Source organism: Cetorhinus maximus, chromosome 22 (assembly GCF_964194155.1).
Source record: "Cetorhinus maximus chromosome 22, sCetMax3.hap1.1, whole genome shotgun sequence".
NCBI lineage: Eukaryota > Metazoa > Chordata > Chondrichthyes > Lamniformes > Cetorhinidae > Cetorhinus > Cetorhinus maximus.
The window spans coordinates 36034225-36039044 of NC_135900.1; the positions used below are offsets into that span (position 1 = coordinate 36034225).

At 46.8% G+C, this 4820-nt stretch overlaps 1 protein-coding gene across 9 annotated transcripts in view; it reads left to right on the top strand.

Annotated features, from left to right (window-relative positions):
• Positions 1 to 2643: 2643 nt before the first annotated feature.
• Positions 2644 to 4820, top strand: part of immp2l (inner mitochondrial membrane peptidase subunit 2) — a 662809-nt gene continuing 660632 nt past the window's right edge. For 8 of the 9 annotated variants that reach the window (XR_013580208.1, XR_013580209.1, XM_078568096.1 and 5 more), the window contains exon 1: positions 4691 to 4789. The gene's annotated coding sequence lies outside the window, so the exon portion shown is untranslated. Of the gene's footprint in view, positions 3515 to 4690; positions 4790 to 4820 lie in introns of those variants that run through there. The other variant, XM_078568097.1, reaches the window with a different exon arrangement.

Here is a 4820-nt window from a genome sequence, read left to right on the forward strand (position 1 = left end):
GCAACAATCTCTTCTAATATTTCCTTTGGCTTGCCACAGGGTTTTGTTCACCCATATGAAACATCTTGAGACCTTTCCATAATGAAGGTACTATGGAAATGCAAGTTATTGTTTATTAATAAAAATAAATGTTAACATCTTGAGCTATATTATTATTGACAAACTCAAGTTGCTCCCCTCTGTTATGTTATCCAATTCTTCTTGTGAGGGTGTGGATGGTGGATGTAAGCAAGTTTATTTAACAGGGAGGATAATCAAAGCCATGTTGATCTTCACCCAGCATGAATGCTTACTTTATACAAATTGTAAGCAAAAATTAAAGTGCATGGAATTGGAAGCAACATTTTGACATTGGTAGGAAATTGATTAGAAGCTAGGAGGCTGAGATTAGAGATAACAAGTACATACTCCATTTGGCAGGATGTGACTAGACCCAGGGATCTGCACTGGGGCCTCAGCATTTCACTTTATTATCATTGACTTAGATGAAGGGATAAATAGCCATACATCCATATTTGCTGGTGATACCAAGGTAGATGCCACAGTAAATCGTGTAGATGGGAGAACAAAGTGAGAAAAAGATGACTAATTAAGTGGACAAAACTGTGGCAGATGGAGTTCAAAGTGAAGAAATGCAAGATCATCCACTTTGATCTATCCACCTTAGGTCCAAAGTATTTTCTAAATGACGAGAAGCTAGGAACTGTGGAGGAATGGAGTACTCCTTTCTGTTCTGGGCACCGCACTGCAAGAAATATATTTTGATGGTTGTCTTTTCTTGAAAAACTGATCCATACTAGTCTGCTTAGCAAACTTCTGCCTTTTTCTGTACATTGCTCTAAATATTCAATAGATTTATCTAAGTAACGGCAAGCCCTGGACCTGTGATTTACCATGGGTTCCATATCTTGAATGACAGAACTGCATCTCATCAGCTAAATTAAATAACTTATTTTTTCATTGTAATTTGATGTGCTACATCTGTTTCGTCAGTATCTTTATCATCATCTATTCTTCCTCAAAGTCTCTTTCATCTTCTCCAACTCCATCAGAGTTTCATTTGAAAATGCTTTGTCCTGAGATTTCAACAACTCCACATCACTGGGTCAATTTCATTAAAGCGCACGTTATGTGATAGGCTAATATACCATTTATATCAGCTGCATTTTCACTACGGTAAACCCACAAAAATCATGCACACGTTCTGGCCAAATTTTGAGCCAAGCTGTATTTCGTGTTGATAGTTAGACTTCATCCCAAGACTCACCAATGATTTTAATGGCATGCATAATGTTGAAGATTCGCCAGAATCCATGAACTCAGCTTATCTTCCCACATTAGTTTCACAGATCAGCTGGGCTAATTTCTTCCTGCCTTGAATGCAGTGATTGTACCTCGAGCCATGGGCTGGATTAAAGCTGCAGTATTCTTTGGGAGATATTCAACCCTGAAGTTATCAGACAAATCATTCAAGTTTATGGGATGACTGGGAGTATTTTCTGGAAGCACCATGTTTTATGGGCAATGTTCTTATCTTTGCAATAATTTTCAACAGCAGAACAGAAGTAGTAAACCAATCTTCAAAAATCTCCCTGGTTACCCATGGTTTCTTGTGTGAATGCTATATAACACATAAAAACCAGTGAACACATACAAAATAATTCAAAAGGCTACTGGAATGTTAACCTTCATCTTAAAGGAGCTAGAATGCAAAGTGGTGGAAGTTATGATACAGTTGTACTCTTTCAGTTCTGGACATTAAACTGCAAGAAAGATATTTTGACCTTGAATGGATGCAGTGCAGATTAATCAGAAGGATACTGGTTAAATTAAGGGCAGGTTGCATGTACCAGGCTTAATTGTATTCTCTTGGAAATGGAAGATTAATGAGTTGTTTAAAATGACTAAAGGATATTATATCACAGATGGAGGGAAGCTATTTTCTCTCATATGGGAATCGGAGCTGAAGGGCATAACTTTAAAATTGGAGGTAGGCTGGTCAGAAGTGATGTCAGAAAGCATTTCTTCATGCTGAGCTCAATGAAAACCTGGAAATCTGTCCCAAACCCTTCCAAAAAGAAAGCTGTTAAGCCTGGGTCCATTGAAAATTTCAAAACAGAGATTGGCCGATTTTTGTTGGCTGAGGGCACTGGGGGATTTGCAACCAAGGCAGGTAAATGCAGTCGAGGTACAGATCAGCCAAACTGAATGGCAGAACAAACTCAAGTGGCTACGCCTTTGGGAAAACACTAGAATCTATTCTTCTTCATCGTCAGTCCCTCAGAATCGAGGATGTCTTGTTCCCACTCCAGTTCAATAAATTCTGAGATGGCTGATAAGTCCAATGTGTGACTGTAGACTCTGCCACATGCTTGGAGGAATAATGGAATTTTAATGATTAATGCTTGTCTTAAAGCTGGCACTTGCAATCTTTTATGCAGTTGGGAGAAAATGAGTACATGGCCACACTAAATTTTACTGTTATCCACAACTCGATACACATTATTAATTAAGTGGCCTATTATTAGACGGAACTCTTTCTAGTCCAGGCTTATTTCCCTTGAAATATATTGGACATTGGACAAAGTATATTTTTAATGACATTACAGCTTGCTTCAAGGAATGAGGTCAACAAGGGGAAGAGATTTATTCCTTACATTTACTTCAGAATAATAGAAATCAAAGGATGGGGGTGTACACAAGAACATTAAGGACATTTAAATAGGCCAATCCAGTACATAATTTCACTTGGGTGTTATTGCATCACAGTAAAATGAACAAGCATTACCAAGCTCTGAATTTTTGAGAAGGAAACCAAAAGGTAATGTTCCATGACATTTTGTGGATTATATCAGTCTCAAAGAATATTGGAGCGATGTCATTCAAGAGATTGAAATGAGCAGTTTGGCTATTTACAAATGATGTATTATCTTTAAAGCCAATGTAACTTTTATGCATAGTAAAACCATTTGTACAAGGATGACTTTAAGTTTGATAGAATTGAGCTGTTCAGTGTGTTGAAAATATGCATGGAGATATTAAAACGTACTTTATCAGTCATTTAGTGTTCCATAGTCATAGTTATACTGCATGAGAAGAGAATGCTGACTGGGTGACAAGTGGACTCTCGTAGAGGTGTTGCCATGGAGAATGAACCAAGTTAACCGCCAAGCTTTTGTTTAAATTCAAAACAGGGAGGTAGACTCTGGTCAATGCATTGCCATGGTGAATGAACCAGAGAATGGCTGCCCCCCAAACTTTTGTTCAGTTGAAAAAGATGGACATGTTCTTTCTGTTTGACATCCCAAAATGTAGGATGTCGAAACAGCAGGATATCAGTGTACCAGCCGTAACATTTCCCAGTCATAGGCTCTGCTATTAAACAGTCCAACTCCAGGGACTCAGTACGAAAGCAAAATATAGCAGATGCTGGCTCTGAATAAAAACAGAAAATGCTGGAAATACTTAGCCGGTCTGGCAGTATCTGTGCAGAGAGAAACAGTTAAGGCTTCAGGTCTGTGATTTAATAAAAACTAGGATTGAGGGCTGGTTTTAGGCCCTGGGATGGCCCTGGTCAGGTGGGTTCGGTGGAACCGGGATGGAGCTGGCCCGCTGGGCTTGGCGGCATTGGGATGGAGCTGGCCCCCCTGGGCTTGGTGAGAATCCGGGGATGGAGCTAGACTCCGAGTACGGGTCCCAAATCCCAGGAAGGAGTCGGTCTTGCGGTTCAGGATCCCGGGATGGGGCCGGTCTCCTAGGCGTGGGTCGAGGAACGAAACTGGTTCCCCCTGTGTGGGTCCCAAGATGGAGCCGATCTGCCGGGTGTGGGTCCCAGCATGGGGCCGGCCTCCCCCGGGTGTAGGTCCCAGCACGGAGCCGGCCTCCCCCGGGTGCGGGTCCCAGTACGGAGCCGGCCTCCCCCGAGTGTGGGTCCCAGCACGGAGCCGGACTCCCCTGGGTTTTGGTCCCAGCACGGAGCCGGCCTCCCCCCCGGGTGTGGGTCCCAGCACAGAGCCGGTCTCCCCTGGCTGTGGGTTCCAGCACGGAGCCGGTCTCCCCCGGGTGTGGGTCCCAGCACAGAGCCGGCCTCCCCAGGGTGTGGGTCCCAGCACGGAGCCGGCCTCCCCCCGGGTGTGGGTCCCAGCACGGAGCCGGCCTCCACCTCCTCCCCCGGGTGTGGGTCCCAGCACGGAGCCAGTCTCCCCTGGGTGTGGGTCCCAGTACGGAGCCGGCCTCCCCATGGGTGTGGGTCCCAGCACGGAGCCGGCCTCCCCCAGGTGTGGGTCCCAGCACGGAGCTTGCCTCCCCCTGGGTGTGGGTCCCAACACGGAGCCGGTTGCCCCCCGGGTTTGGGTCCCAGCACGGAGCCGGTCTCCCCATGGGTGTGGGTCCCAGCACGGAGCTGGCCTCCCCCGAGTGTGGGTCCCAGCACGGAGCTTGCCTCCCTCTGGGTGTGGGTCCCAACATGGAGCCAGTTGCCCCCCGGGTTTGGGTCCCAGCACGGAGCCGGTCTCCCCATGGGTGTGGGTCCCAGCACGGAGCCGGCCTCCACTCCCTCCCCGGGTGTGGGTCCCAGCACGGAGCCGGCCTCCCCCAGGTGTGGGTCCCAGCACGGAGCCGGCCTCCGTCCCCTCCCCCGGGTGTGGGTCCCAGCACGGAGCCGGCCGCCCCCGGGTGTGGGTCCCGGGATGGAGGAAGTGACGGAACAATGTGTTGAGCGGGGTTTCCCGGGGGGAGGGGGGGGGGTTGCTGAAGGCCTGTGTCGGACTCTTTGAGAATCGGTTAAACGGTAACTGGCGGCTGCGGGAACCTTGCCTGTT